We start from the raw sequence: 17,098 nt of genomic DNA, 5'->3' as shown, positions 1-17,098 counted from the left end.
ATACTGGAGGAACCGCACTGCTAAAATAATCTGCTGTTTTATGACAACAACTTTCCTGTGATGTTATCCGTGCAGATGCATTTCTTTATGCTAAATTAATCACAACAAACCCCCTTCTAACGATTCATCATTTAAAATCCTTACCACGCTCTATGTTTTATGTAGAAGACATCACTGCACCATTGAGACATCAGCGAGAGCTCCAAAATGGCAGCAGTGTGCATTTGTGTATGAATCTTAAAATATATGTAGCCTATTTTTTTTTACATTATCTACAGTGGCTTTTTTTTTTTTATGTGCGAAGACAGTTTGTACCGCCAAAAGATTGTGATGATACGTCCTGTAGACGTTTTTATTGTTTTTGTCTCTTTTAATTGCCTCTTTAAAATGATGGATGAAAACACCACCTGCCCAGGGATGCTGTATTGTTCATAAATTGCATAAATTGACCAAGACTGCTTTATTTAAATGAAAACATGCATCACTCGCCATAGGTTTTCATCTTTTTTTAAATGTGCAAAAGCAATCTGCCTTGTGTAGGACTTCTCTTTTGGTGTGCTGGCAGGCATAGTTTTTTTTTTTTTTTTTTTTTTTTCCAATTATGTTCCTCATACAAGAGCTGGTCAGCAAGATGCCAGGGAAGTCTGTGATGGCTCGGGTCAAGTTCTGCAGGTCTCTACCCCTTAAGGGCTTGTTATGGATCTCAAACTCATCTCTGCGAGCTGTCGTAACTCCCGCGTTCAACACAGTTTCGACCTTTCCATCCCGGAGCACTTCTGTTTTGGGATGTGCGGGGTGCGGCGGGGTGCGGGTTTATTCCTATTTATTTTTTCCCCTGCGCTGCATTTATGTTGACAGTTAATTTAAGCGGATCAAGGTGTCCAGTTGCCTTGTCTAAAGCAAGGCTTAGTATGACAAATAGCAGGGCAGTAAACTCCAAAGTCTATCTCTTCAGCTGCACTGCCCACTCTCTGTCTGTGAAGATTAACCTTTCCGGCTCTGGTGACACGGTTTCGATTATTTCCATAGTCGGCCTCAGAGCAGCGTTAACACAGAGTGCAGCCAGGATTCACAGATCCTGACAAACACCCCCAATTCAATTTATAAAGAAGTGAGAGACCAAAGGCAGAGCAGCAGAGAGTGAGAAAGCGAGAGAGAAGGAGAGAGAGAGAGAGAGAGGGAAGGTAACTACTGCCATGTCCAGCGGCGGTTGAGGTGGATCAATTAAGGCCATTACGTTTGACAGCTGCACTGCCTCTCCTCTACAAGAAAATGTGACTTCACCTGACATCTCTAAAGCACGCTGTCATGTAACCGGCATGTCAAGGCATAAGGCTTGAGATATTCAAGTAATAGTTAGCGTCCTTGCTTATTTGTGTCACCCGGGAATACACCTGATGTAAGTCAAAGTAAAAGAGATAGATCGCAACAACTGGCTGGGCCTCGTTCCCACCACCCCTGCTCGGCTTTGATGTGAAAATCTCCTTTTTTTTTGCGCCTCAGGTTGTGTCAGTACAAACAATACATATCTAACGAAGGAATGGCCAAAATATACCTCAAGGAAAAGTTTTTTTTGTTGTTGTTGTCAAACTCACACTACTCTGGTGGTCTGACATGAAAATATTAGTCGTATGTCTTGTTGGATTTGCGTGCCAGTGATGTGCATTTATAAGTAAAGACATATACGCCTCTAGATTTGAGTTCAGCAAAGTATCAGTCATTTTTGTGTCATTTTTCACATGAATCAGTTTAGTTTTTTTTTATAGAAAGATATTTCTGAGGAGGAATGTTTCATGCAAAATTCATACTTGTTTTTACACAGAGCATATATTCTTGTGATTTTTAAATACAGCCCTTCAGTGATGTAGAGTAATGAAACTGATTATTTTGATCTATTTTTTTTTTCTTACTCACTATGCAGCTGTTGTGAGTTGACAACCTCATCATTAGGATGATGAGTTTTTTTTTTTTTTAATAAATAAAAAATAATAATATGGATAGACATGAGCAGCAGCAACAAAAACTATTAAGTATTAATATGGATTTATTTTATATGCATCACATTGTTGACTGGAAAACTTGTAAAAACACCACTCACTTTGCCATTGAGGCAACCTTGAAACTTAACAATCATCGACAAAAATCAACCCACACACCTAATCACCAGCTTTGTGCCTTGCCCTTGATTTTTTTTATTTTTTTTTATTTATTTATTTATTTTTTTCCATGGGAAACCAGAGTGTTTGCTTGTTTCTTGGCCTTCTCCTTTCCAGGGTGTTTCAAACACCATGTCGGCATAATCAGTTTATAGTCCACTCCAGCCCAAGATAATTAGGAGGAATGTAATAGGGGCTGGATTGTGCTGCTTTGATGGCTCCTTGCTGAGCTGGGATAGGCCTAACCACTGAATCAGCATGCCATTGCCAGTATATAATGCCATATTATGTCTTTATAATGGGGACGCCCAGGGATAATAAGAAATTATTTCTGCTGTTTACAAAAAAGAAAGGAAAAAACACACACAAGGTTGAGGAGGTCCTAAACAAGACCCTTACGCAGCACCATTTGGTAGTGATGCAATTATTTTCAGGGTGCTAGAACGCACAATATCGCCAAGAAAACTGTTGTAGTTGTCAGTGCTCGTTGTCAGTGCTCTGGCAAACGCTTGCAAAACCACATAAAATGGTGTACCCAATGTCAGCTTCTTAGGAACCAAGAAAATTTTCCCTCACTGATGCCAAAGTATTTGGGGAAATTTACGGTGCAATATCAACGCTCCGGCTAGGATCTACAGTACGGCCGCAAAAGCAGGCATCAGCTTCCACGTTTTCTGCAATAAAAAAAGCAAGACTGGCCATTTGTACGATTTCCACAACACAGCAGTGATGTGATAGCACTCACCTTTACATTATATATGAGGATATAGTCTGAGAATAAGACAAGACAAGGATACATGCCAGCAAAATAACATCAGCATATATGTCAAATATGAATACATTTAATAAGCTGCTTTTGACATTATGCCTGGTTTAACTGTGTGTAGGCTATAATCCAAAGGTGCTCACACAGGTCAGACGCACTGTAAGTCGGAGATGACGATGTAAGGATATAATGGGAATGACCCAGCTTGCTGTCGGCCATGGTTTCTGTGTGTTATTTATAAAGTTGAAGCACAGAGCACATTGTGTTGTGAAGGATTATATATGCTCATGGAAAATGTACGCCACTTAATGCCTGTCACACATTACTGTATGTTGCATACAAGACCACACACACAGGATGTATGATTTTTTTTTTTTTTTTTTTTTTTTAAGTGGAAGCTGGATAGGGTGTGGGTACGGTTTAGGGAGTGATTCATGTCGCTCCCAGGCACACCGGATGTGTTCAGAGTACATCATAGTAATAACAGTAGACGATTAATATAGTAGTTAATAATATAATAATAGTCCAGTATGTGCACTAGTTGTCATGTTATCTATAATGTTAAATGATAAAATGCTTGTCTTGTCATGGAGACTAGAAAACCCCAACCCGACAGCAGCTTATTATGACCTATAGTTACGTTTTAAACTTAAGCGACCTCTAGTGGTCCTGTAAGTAACGACACTGTGTCTAGTGGGCCTATTAAGGGGGCAACAAAGTCAATATAAGCGGGTGGTGGATGGGTAAATCAACATGCCTTTCACTCAGATGACCTGGGTTCAAATCCAAGCTGCCCTTCCTTAACCTTAACAGTAACCTTTCCCTTAACCACCCTGACCTTAACCAAGTATTAGTTAGTGGTTAGCGAGCTAGTCAGCCAGTAGCTCGCTCAGGAAACAGTCCTCTGGGTTGTATTGGAGATGCGCCTGTGAACTGTATGTGCTTCTAATTTAGGAGCTCCTCTGGGAGAAATGACCTGTGTGGTCTTATGGATCGGAAAAACTGGTTTACATCATGTTCTTGCTGGACAATAAAATATCTTGCAAGAATCTTGGTTAATGTTGCATTTTGGTCTTCCGCTCTCATGTCTTGTGATTTTATTACTGTTTATAGGTTGAACGTTCTTGGGTGCAGCACATGAAGCATCTGCTCGTTCAGACCCCAAACTTTGGGTCAGTAGGTTCTCTGTGTGTGGACATGCGCGTGTGTGCGTTCGTCTTTCATGCCTTTGTAAAACTCTTGAATGTGCTGCTGCCAATCAACTTTAAACTGTTTCATCCTTCGCAGAAATGGATGCACTTCAAAGAGTCTGACTTCCAGGCGGCTTCATTCTTTGCGCTCAATGAAGTACTCCACGCTGGTGGAGTCGCGTCTCTTCTATCCTTTTAGACCTCTGACCTTGAAAACTGTGAACCAGCAGATGTTTCGTCTTGCCCCTGCTGACCTCACAGTCTCCACTTTGATGGTTTAACTCCTGCGCGACCAGCCGCTCTTATCAGGTATAGTGGAGAAGGTCTCTGTCTTTGCTTCTTACCCCATCTGCAGCGATTTCCCAGGGTTCATTTATGTGCCCTTCCTCTTCTCCTTATAATAAATCTCTTGGTTCTTCCATCATGCCCTTCAATTTCTATTAACATTAAAATGGCAGTGCAACTCTAGTTTTCTTTTCCTTCTGTGTGTCTTTTTTTTACACACAGGTGCACATCTCCGCTTGACTAGTTGACATATCTTTCCCACCACTGTCTGCCCACAACTTGAAGCTTATCACCGATGAAAACACCGCAGTGACTCCTGTTCGCTCTGCTAAGCATCTTGGTGCAGTCTTCGGCTGCCAACTTTCATGCGAGGCCCACATCGAAGCCATAAATCCTCCTTGCAGACAAAACCTCCAGTTTTCCTCACCAGGGACTCTGCCCAGATCCTCGCCCGTGCTCTAATCATCTCAAGTTTGGACTTCTGTGAGCGCTCCCTGCCAAGGGTTTTTCCAATTTCCCAGTGCCAGCCCCTGTTTGCACTTCTCCACTGAATGCCAGCTCATACCAAGTACAAGGCTGTAAAAGGAGCACCAGTGAATACCTCTAACCCACTGTCCTGCCCTACAGACCGTCACCTGAAGAACCCTGCTGAGTTCTTGTGATAACCTGCCATGATGGAATACACCCTCCTGACCTGCAAATAGTTGAATTGTGCTGCCCCGATAAGCTGCAAAACTCATCTCTTAACGCTATAAAGCCATTTGCATCATATATGATTCACATTTTCAATTCCGTTTTTCGTTTTCAGTTTAATCAATACTTGACCAAAATACTGTTGTATACCTTTGAACACTTCCCCTGTTCACCCTGGACCATACCATTGGCACTTCAAGTTTTTTAAATGATAAATGTTTTTAAAAAGATTTTTTTTAAATATATATTTTGTTATAGGACTAAATAAAGGGTTCAATTTCAAAAAAATGGAATTTCTTTCATAGTTCAGGCTTTATAGGGTTAAAGAAAAGCAGCACATTTCAAAGATTTCTCCCCAAACAAATAGATGGCTACTGGCTTTTGCATTCTTTACTATTAATCTCCTATCATTAGTTTTTTTCTTTTTCTACAGGAAGTGATGTCTTCCCTCCTGTATATACGGTCCTGACATTGAAAGTTGCATCGTTGTCAGGTTGCCAAGGAGATAGAAGATTTCGACATACGTTGTCTGTGTGATTTTCAGTGTGCGTCATCATTTGCTCTTTCTCATTTAGGATATGTCTTCACAGTCTTCAGATCCAAGGTAATGGACTGACCTGGCAATGACTGGAGAAAATGGCCCTGCACAGGCGAGAACGGAAACTTCATCAGTGGCCTATGTTCTGCAGTGAATACATAGGCCCGACTAAGTTCTGTTGAGCACACAAGCATGTTTCTTTGTATTTTTAGCACATTTTCACCCCTTTTCCACATTTTTGCAGCATAACTATGCAGTATGTCATCATACATTTGGGAGCTGAACCCTGAAGCCAGCACCTGCCCCCGGTCCAGAGAACCTCCTCACATGAGCTGAGGGTGGAGGTGAGAAAAATAGAGAAAGCAGATTCATACCCTACCTTCCATCTGTTATCACGAGGAATGTGAAATCTCTGACTAGCAAGATGGATGAGCTCTCTGCATTGGTCAAGACACCATGGGAATATAAGCAGTGCGGTGTAATGTTTCACCGAGACATAGATTCAACTTAGCGCGCTCGACTCTATTGTCACGCTGGAGCGCTTTCAACTGGTGCGAGAGGAAAAACAAAGCGGTTGCAGGAAGAAGAAGAGGGAGGGGGTCCTGCCATTTCCGCTCATTCTTGATGGTGTAATTTGGAGGATGTTACAGCGGGAAATGTAATGTCTCTAGTCCAGAACCACTGGCTGTAGGTTTGCAGCCATATTACCTGCTGCAGGAGTTTTCCCATGCTTTATGGTGTACATCGCATGCTGTGCTCCACTCAGTTGTCAGGATATTGTCGACAACATCTAAGCACCTCCTTTGAAATCTCTGGTGACTCCTTCTAAGCTTCTCCCGAAATGTCAGATATAAGAATTGGAAGAACAAGACGCTGGACTTGCTCTATGCAAATGTTAAGCTCGCACAAAGCTGCCATTGCCCTTATCCCTCTGGCGTCCAGCTGTGTGCCAGCAGAAGTGCTCAACCTCCAGGACTGTGAGTGTGTGTGTGGTCTCTGTGATCGATGGTGGCTCCAAGGAAGACTGTTTTGAATGCCCTGATTGGAACTTGCCCCATGCAGCGCAAGGTGAGGACATTGATCACATTACCGATTACATTAAACCTCTGTGTGGATGCTGCACTTCTGACAAAAACACTTCCCTGCCTTCCCAACAGCAAACAGTGGATTTCAGCGGACATTAAATTCCTCTTCGACGGGAAAACCTGAAGCTGACGAAGAGCCTGACGGACAGAAAGACGACCTACCTGGAGAGAGCAGACGGGTATGATCCAATCATTTGGAGCTTATGTGTAACTACAGAAACCAAATTTATTTCCCTTTGATCTCATCAGGTTGATCTGTCTTTTAGTTCCTGAAATGTACATCTTTGCCCTATAATTTATAATTCAAAGCAGCTGTGTGCATACTGAATTACATTTTAAGGCCCACGTGCTGCTGATAACACACAGGTGCCTTCAGTCAGCAGCAGGGATATATATTGAGGCAACATTTTGTTTTGGAGTCTGCAGTCACAAGTACTGGGTCTATTATGATCATTATTATTTCTATTATTAGTAGTAGTAGTAGTGGCAGTAGTAGTATTTTAACATTGTTTGAGGGTGGGAGGCAGTGTTAATCATACTATATAGGTATAATGTTTACTGAAAGCCAGAACACATCATCCCTCAGATCTCATACACAATGCCAATTTGTATAGCCTGGCATTACAATGAGGCATCAAAAATAGCATTAATAGTATTAACTTTAATCTCAACTTGAGACCAAGTTTATGACTAATATGACCACAAAAGTATTGTTATATGTATATAGTATGATTAACACTGCGTTAATCATACTATATAGGTATAATGTTTACCATATATTGTATATTACTGAATATACAGAAGGCAAATGTGAGAAAATATGGCATACTAACTGTGCAATATTATTAGAAATTTGTTTTCACATCATTTGATGCAAATGAACTGTGAAAATACATAATAGGGAACATTTCAAAATAACATTGTACTTTTTTATTTATTATGATTGTGTGTCCTATTCCACTAGAATTTGGTAGAAAACATTTCACTGGCATGTAGCGTCTTCAAGACTCTCCAGTAAATCAGCAGCTATCAAGCTTAGCTTGAAGTGCTGGTGAGTAACACTTATTTTCCTGATTGCTGGTAGTCCACATCGGTTAATAAGAGCAGAAAAATGGAGGAGAGACAAGTGTGCAGCCAAAATAATGAGGTGCACCCGAATCTCATGAACCCAGAATATGTTAAAGGGCTCACAGTAAAAATGAACCAGCCAACTTTTATGCTGACACACGAATCTAAACCGAACCAAGATGTGACTGGTGAAAAATTTGACCGAGATGCAAAATCATTCATACTGGTTGTCTTCAAATTTCTGATATATAGTAGCAAAAGCTGAAACTGAAATATAACATCCAGTTTTTCACAACTGTGCTGTGGGTTAAGTTTAAACTGAATTTTACAAAAGAGGCAAAGGGAAAACAGAGGAACAATAACGGTGCAAATAAATCTGTCTGGGGTCAGAGCAGCAACATGTGCATGCAGTTAAAGCCGCTTTCCAAAAGGGCAGGAAGGAGTTCACAGTCTGAAATGGCTGAACTTACCCAGAAATCATGTGACGTCAGTAAACTGCATGTACCATGCTCATGTTTACCAGCTCATATGATCTGTGATCACTTCTATACTAACAGACATCAAAGGGATGAGGGGGGCAAGAAATGTTGAGTCCATCTTTGATATCTAACGTCCTCATGTGGAAATTATCTATACCAAACAGCAGAATCTCTGTTGGGCAAATAGGATAAATCTATGGCGTGTGTTGCGTTACTCTTATCTTATATGTGATTTAAGTATATAAAACTGATAGATTTTTCTTTTTTTTTTTTTTCTTCAAATAAGGATTAGACCTCCTAACCACCAGGACGTCACATTTACTAATTCCAAAAAGAACACTGTTGGAATTTGTCTATCTGGCTCTCAGTTGTGCTCATTAAGTACGGCAAGCACCAAATCAGGGGATTTAGCTGTAAGCCAGAACACATCATCCCTCAGATCTCATACACAATGCCAATTTGTATAGCCTGGCATTACAATGAGGCATCAAAAATAGCATTAATAGTATTAACTTTAATCTCAACTTGAGACCAAGTTTATGACTAATATGACCACAAAAGTATTGTTCTGCAATTGGCATATTAGATCCGTCTGCTGTGTTTGTATTGATGGGTTAATTTATTGGGTTATTTATTTGTTTTTATTGAATTGAACTGAACTTCATCCTTAATGGGCTTGTTGAATTGCATTGACCTTGAGGCCCAAGAAACCCATTTTAATACCAACATGTACACATCCATAAAGCATTTCTTGTCCACAGAATTTATTTTTTTAATGTATTTATTTATTTTGACCACAGTGAAACCTGATTGCAAATCACTTTTAGAATATCAAGAGTCACGATACTAAAGCATTGCGAGATTTAGAACAGCTCTGTAAACAAGATTAATTTATGCTCACTTTCAATTACTTTGAGCTTTTATTTATTTCAGTCTGGAGCGCGTGCGAATGCTGCGGAAGTCCTGGGAAAAATAAATGGTTTCAAGATATATAGTACCAGGCAAAAGATTGGACACACCTTCTCATTTAATATTTTTTTCTTTATTTGTATGATTTTCTTCATTGTACTGTAGATTAAGATTGAAGCCATCAAAACTATGAAGGAACACATACCGGATTATGTAGAACACAAAAAAGTGTTAAACCAGATAATACAAATTAGGAAAAAACATTGAATGAGGTGTGTCCAAACTTTTGACTGTATTGATATATTCTTTAAAATATGAATTGCTGCTAGTCTAGAAAAAAAGAGAATGACGCAAGTGGCTATTAATCCATCCTCTGTGCATTTCCTGAAATCATCGAGCTGTATAAAGACAGGGCAAAGTCTTATCACTTCGACATAAGTGATGACCTTTTTGAGTTCCTCTGTGCTGAACATATTGCTCAATGGAAACTACGGGGGAACCAAAGACGCGATCGATTAGACACAACCCAGCAGCTGAAAGAATCATCAAATATGATCACAATTGAGCACATAACATAAGACTGTGAAAAATATGTCAGAGGCAGAGTTTTCCACCGCCGTCATAAAAAGGGACTCCCCATCTGCACCAAAAATCATTACTGTATGCCAGTAATGAATGGCACTGACCTTTTCTTTTAGGAGATGACTGGACCGAAGGCACACCAGATAAAAACAAGCCACACGTTTTCAGAGCTCGGGCAAGTCTTCACGCCACTGATTTTATGATGTCCATTCTTTGTGTTCAGTACATCGTATAAAACGATGTATAAATTCCGCATACGTAGAAGATAATGGCCTTCACATCGCTAACTTTCATTGAAATTCCGCTCACAATGAGCCTCCACATTGGCAACGCAGTCCTCAGTGAGTAATGGCATGCAAAGGTTCAACATTAATTTTGAGCTCTTTGATATCTTCCTCTGTTCACCCAGGGCCATGAAAAAGACAATCAGCAGTGGAACCTATTAACGTGAGAATGATTAATGTGCCCAGATGAACCCCGTACTGTAAATCATTCTTAAAAGTTGATGCGCAGGACACTGTGTAATTACATGATCACAAATGACCCCGGCAAAGTAGTTACGGAAGTGCACTGGAGATGGCGTTTAATGTTGATTTATGACATTTGTTATGCTTGCGCTGCAACTTCTGACTGTTGCCTGAATTTTGGGGGGTATTGAGTGCACAGAAATGAAAAAGAGAATGAGAGAGGCAGATAGGACTTTGCTAAAGAATTAGTCTGGCTATTTTCAGCGAGGGCATTATTTTCCTAGTTGCTGCCATCACGACGACTGGCTTGTTAAAGACTTTGTCGCTTTCTTCACTGTCCAAGTGTGTGTGCCCTCATCCCCAGGGGAGTCTTCCTGTCCAATGTTCACCCACATGGCCAGTGCAAACTCCAACATGTTTTTAAATTACTGTTCAAAAGCTATCCTATCAGTTTTTACCATGCATTTGATACTTTGCTTTTGCCTTGTTTAGCTGCTGGTCCTCTCTTGCATAAAAAACTAAATGATAACAAGAAGAAGAAGAGGAACTTTAATTCTAATTTCATCACCACACCTTCCAACCATGATGGTGGTTATCCATAACGTTCATGTCAAGGAAAATCTAAACATGCGTCCTAACCAGGGGTGAGCGAGCACACAGTTATCTAAATCTGTAACTATTAGTGAGACATTTTATCTGGATCCATATCCATACTTGGAGTGGGATGGGCTTAAACTGGAAGCAGGTGTGGCTTAACCCAGTGGCGGCTGTTGTAAGCATGAAATGGGTGGTGGACATAGAATTTGAATGGGTCGAACCGGCAAATCAGAGATCTCCAGGTGGTTCACCTCGCCAAGAAATTGCAATAAAACTATTCAAACAAACTCTTTTACGGACATGGCAACATCAGTGAACGCTATAGCTGTCTTAGCAAGGTGAACCACCCGGAAATACTCTGATTTGCCGTGAAGCAAAGACCCACAAAGCCCCAACATCGGTTCAGCCCATTCAATTTCTAAGGCGGTGGCTGAAAGAAATTGTTGATTGAAAAAATATTAAAAGAACAGCGTCAACATTGACTGATTGAACTGATTTATGATTCAATAAACGTGGCTTAGTTATTAACAGCTAGCAAGTCCATGCAGTGTGACAATCAATCCAGCACATTAGGAAGCAATAATACATCTTCCTCCTGTTTTTTCTTTTTGTTGTTGTTGTAGTTGTTGTTGTTGCTTATAGAGCCCACTGCCAGCATGCTAATATAGTCAAGCAAGCAATGTTACATACAACCAAAACCCACGGCCGCCAGCCTCTGGGCTACTCTGCAGACGTGTTACCAGGATAGTATCTGCTTTCTGACTAGATTGCCTGATTCGCCAGCTAACGTGCAGACATTATCATAACACAAAATCAATCAGATTTATTAGTGGGAGGAAAAAAATCAGTTCCACCTCAGAAAACACCACATAAATTAATCATGTCGGCTGAATTCCACAGAGACGGCCAAGTCATACATTTAAAAAATGCAATCACGGTTTCACAGCCGAAAGAGCCAAGGGCTTCCACTATGACTGCCAGAGGGTGCATTACATCACCTGTGTGCAGGCAGACAAAGATACAGGCGAAAGGGCATTTTTTATTGACATACATGCTCACACACACACTATTTAATGCTGTGCTGCACATATCATGACTGTGTAAAATGCCTCTGCATTAATAATTCAATATTGGTGAGTTATATGAAGGCTATTGTCACACACAAACATAAATACAGTAAGATAGGCAGACAGACAAAGCAGGAGATAGAAAAACTTATTGGCTGACTAACAGATAGGCAGAGAGACATACTGAGAGAGAAAAATCAAACGCACTGACAGAGGCAGACGAACCAAAAAAAAGACTGACAGGCTGCAAAATGGGCAAGCAGACTTCTGCCGGACTCCAAAAGGCTTTTAATTGAAAGGATACAGGTCTGGATGTGTGTGGATGCATGGGAGCCCTGATAACAAGGCGGTCAGCCTCAACTAAATCAGGGCCTCGAATGGAGGAGGAAGGGAAAGGGAATAAAGAGGGTGTTCTGCCTTTTCTTATTCGGCTCTAGATTGAGCTGTTTGCAAGGGGAAAGAGTTGAATTTCTTGGCAGAATAGGGAGAGGGAGGAGGGGAGAGAGAGAGAGAGAGGAAGAGGAAATGAAAGAAAGAGAAAATGAACTGAATGAACAAGGATGACAGAGAGACAATGCCGATATCAAAGCCTGCCCGGGTCCCTTTCCCTATGTCTTCCAGATGCGACAGAGTAATATTGACTTAACCGCTGTACCAAAAACAAACAGTGTGTGATAAAAGCATTAGCTTCACATTCCTGACAGAAATCCCTCAGTTGCATTAGGCAGAGGCGATATACAGTACACCATTGAAGCCGGCCTTTGCTGTGCAGCTGCTCTTCACCTGGAGATGCCCCTTATAACATTTCATTTATCCCAGTGTAATAGCATGTGGCAATGACTGCTTGACAGGAATACATTTTTCATCTATGGTGGCGTATACAGAGATTTTATGGTTACTGGTGCCGATTATGATGCTAAAGTGATGTGTGATAATTTTTTTTAAAAAGTAGAAATGAAAAGAAAAGTGTGTGGCAAGTGTTTAATTAATCATTTTGTCTGATGCCATTCTTCAGGGTGGAGTCAGAATTTGAATTTGAATTTTTTGCATCCACCAGCTCACTTGACCATGGCAATGCTTCAGAAAAACAAAAAATGTCCCAGCGTTGAAATATTCCAAAAAGATATTATTCAAATCATGTAAGCTGGAAGCAACATGTACTCGTGTGTTATTTTCCCAACTTGTTTTGTGGCATTAAAAATGGATCCAGTCATTTGTGACCTTATGTTTTATTCAAGTGCGGCAGCAGTTGGTGAGAGAGGACATTGGTTGGTAGGCCTTATCATGAGTTAACAATAAGGTTATCTTCCAAGCGAAGGGCATCTTTAACAGATGATGCATAAAGCTACCTTGCTTGGCGGACCATGGCTGCTATATTGTGCAATTAATTGGAGAGAAAATTGCATTCAGTTAAGCCCTGTGTCATTTTGACCCATATATTAATTTTATAAAATGCAAACATAGCCGTCACAGGAGCCCTGCTCTCCCCGTGGTGGCTGTCTCAGAATCCAGGATAGAAAAATAAGGGATGATGAGACCTTACCATTTTGGAAAAATGTGCACTATGTGTTTACAATAGCAAACGCAGCTGATGTTCACTGAAGGAAGGCCATTTGGGTATTTGGTCTCCTGCAGTGTGAAATTCTTGTCTGAGGTGGTAGAGAAGTGGATTTAATGTTTCTAAGGATATTTCTAGCCAGGAAGAAGCTTCTTGTCACTTAAACTAGCGGTGAGGTTGTGCTATGTATGGTTATAAATGATGGGAATCAACATTTTAATAGGGGCTGAGGTGAAAAGTACCAAAGCCATCCATTAATAGTGGACCCACATGCCGTCTTGCCAGCCTCGGCTAGACATACATCCACCAGAGCTCTTTTGTTGTGTCGACAACAAAAGAGTGGCGGTAGTTTGTGCTCTGCTGCTGCGGTTATTGAGCTTCGTTTGGTTTGGGGATTGTTGGCATTAGGTACAATACAATTACTGGGCGTCTGACGGAAAGCCGAGTTGGGTTTATTTGTTCAGGCCCTCATCGCGGGTACGGTGTCAAAGGCCGTCATAACACCCACATTACGGAACGATAAATGGAAATGAGAAGCGCAACTCAGACCCGCCAACCTCAAGCGCTTAATGAGAGCGAGAAAAAAAAAAAACTCGCACAAAACCCTCATTAATCAAAAAGCGGAAGAAACCTTGGGATGAACCTCACAGGGAGGTTCGTCCCCGCCCCGCCCTTTCAGGATGCTCTGAGAGAGAGAGGGCAAAGATTCAATAATAACATGAAGCAAATGAACACGGTAAACATAATAAGAACCGCGAGGTGAAAGAGAGAAAAAAAAAAATGGTTCTGAAATGAGACATCAGCGGCGTCGCACCTTTCATGCCACGTGCAGACGTTCCTGTTTCGGCAAGTTCCAGAAACCCAGGCGTCTGTGTCATTGAGCGTGACTCGCAGCACGCTGTTCACCTCAAATAAATGGCACTTTTACATGGCCGCTTATGCCTGTCACCTTTCAAGTCGAGCGGAGGGGTGTGAGCCAATAATTGGACAACATTGGGGGAGTCCAGTCAATTTCAGCAGTCGGAGATGTTGCATCTAGCTGTGTGAGTTATGAGAGTATGGAAAAGTCCTTGAGCGACCTAATGAACACCGGCTCCTTCTCTGAATAGATTGCACTGACTCAGACATGGATTGTATTTTGTTTTTTGGAAGCCTAGCAAGTGTAACATCCTTAACATTCGATTTCAACTCCCTTGAAATGAACGACCTCATAATGTTTTATTCCAACTGCACGTCTTGATTAACATTAAACCAATTCTCTGCCTGTAAATGATTATTTTCGGAATATTCAACATTTGCCCTTCTTGTTAATATAAATGAGAAAATAAAGCTCATTGCTGCGGAGACTTGCGGGGGGGAAAAAATGCCAAGAAATCTGATGAAATGAATCCGAATGAGTTAAATTTAGATCAGACGAGCTCATTTCCATAATTAGCCAATTGTGTTTGGAGAGTGAGTCATTTGAATCTGCTCTCTGTTGAAATATGCATGTCTTGAGTCATTTAAAACAAGGACGTATCCCCAATATGTATGCGCACAGCGGTCGCCGTAAACGTGATGAAACGGTTTTTGTGTTGACGTCTGTCACACACGCAGCTGCGATTTGTAAATGCAGCCCAGCAACCCCCATGATGCACTGTGTTTCCTGAGTGTTAATAAATGGATGGATGGATAGACGGAGGAGTAATTGAGGAGTCACTTCAGATTATACTTTGGCACACAAGTCACATAAAATGGCTTAAAAGCAGTGTTTTCAATCACCAAGCCAAAATAAAATAAAATTTAAAGTTAAGTTATACATCCATGAATCATCATCAGCATAGAGATAAATTTGTAAAGACTATCATTCTGCAGCTTATGGTTAAAATCATTATTTACATAGTTCCTTGCAAAGAATAGTTAGTCATTTTTTTTTTTTTTTTTTTGGGAGGGGAACACATTTTTAAGCTCATCCACTCCACTGAACATCAAAGTAATGCATCACTGAACACGCCGGATACCGTTGAAGTTGTCAGTTATCAGCGAGCATCAGCAATAATTACTTTTTACTAGAATTCCAATTAACTCTTGGGGTGATTTCATGTTTAAATATTTTAGATCCTGCCTCTTATCTTGCTGCTTGCTTTTTTTTTTCCTTTCAAAAATTATTTGTTCGGCTGAAGATGAAATCCCTCTGCAGTTTCTGTTTGTCATTACCCTGCCTCCGACGCACAGTAACCTCATTAACCAAGACATATTAATTACCTGTGAGCTCTACAGGTAGCAGCCGAGTTAACACGGTGATAGTGACTCTGTCCTGCAGAAGGACTGGGTGACAAATAGCTGTTAGAGCCGCTTTAATCTGCCTCAGGGCACGTTCACATTAAACTGTGAGCCGTGCAGCTTTTGCTCCTCTAACTCGATTCGTTTGGGCAGGTGAAAACACTGTCATTTGAACTCGGGCACGCACTAAATATGTGCAAAAATCTTCGTTCATTAGGAGTCGGGCTAGAACCCAAGCCGAGGAAAGCCACCCCACCAACTCACACAGCTTGAATGCATAGCCAGCAGTTCCTTTCGCTCATACTGTAAAGCCGAGCGTAACAAAATGACCTGAGGAAGTCGAGCAGCAGTCTTGACTTTCATGTTTTCTAAAGCTGGCATGATCAAAGAAGAAAGTAAACTCTATCAAACAGCTCAGACAAGTTCATCATACTTATCTAGGGTTACAGAGGATTGAATCAAATCTGCCTTTCAGTGAACTCTGATGTTTTCTGTCAATTCTACTCTCCACTGATTCTATATTAGTTACTTGATTCTTGATTCCTTACTCTCCCGTTATTTCAAAGTAAGAGTGTGCAGTGTTCCCAGATATATACAATATATCCAACAAATCCTAATCTTACTTAACCTGGCACGTATGGCCGAGAAGCAGAGTTAATCAGATCAGGATTATCAGAATAGTTTGGACTAGTTAAAGCTGAAATCCATAACTTTCTGCACGTTGTCCCTCCATGGTGCCGAACCGCAGCAAATGAAGAGTTGAAATATTGAGGAAAACTTGCACGGGATGATGTAATGTAAATATGTTGATGTCACAGCAGGATCAACAGTAGCTGGCGCTGCGTGTTTTACCCAGGTTGTCCAGAAATTACTTTCCATGTAGCACCAGCTAATCTCCCTGTGTCTGGGTGTATCTGAGATTGCAAGCGGACCGTCTGTGGTTGATTAATCTGGTTTATTGTGGAGCAGCTCTGTTTTGAATAGATTTTATTGGCAGCGTCGGTCAGGGCAGGTGCAACCCAACAAACAGATTAATACTTTCAACATTTCAATCAGGATAGGCAAAGAGAGGGGAAAAAGAGAGCGGGATGAGAAGGCAGTAGATTCATATTTATTAGTTGTGAGAAGAAGGAAAAATGAGTCTTTGGCAGTCACACAGGAGGAAACTGAAACAGCAGGAGACTGATCTTCATGGGTGGCATCCCATGATGCACGTACATCTATATATATCATAATTTCCCCCAGGACAGAACGGTGTTGATGGAGAAGGCTGAAAAACTCAGATTCTAAAGGAACTTTTTCCTTTGTAGATAGTGATTGGAGAAGGACGCGGCATCCTCAAGGCTGAGTTTTGACGCGGTAAAGGTGGGATGCAAAACACGACGGCGCTGAAATG

The sequence above is a fragment of the Myripristis murdjan genome, chromosome 2, assembly GCF_902150065.1.
Source record: "Myripristis murdjan chromosome 2, fMyrMur1.1, whole genome shotgun sequence".
Classification (NCBI taxonomy): Eukaryota; Metazoa; Chordata; class Actinopteri; order Holocentriformes; family Holocentridae; genus Myripristis; species Myripristis murdjan.
The sequence above is the reverse complement of the archived record's forward strand: the minus strand, read 5'-3'. Positions refer to the sequence as shown.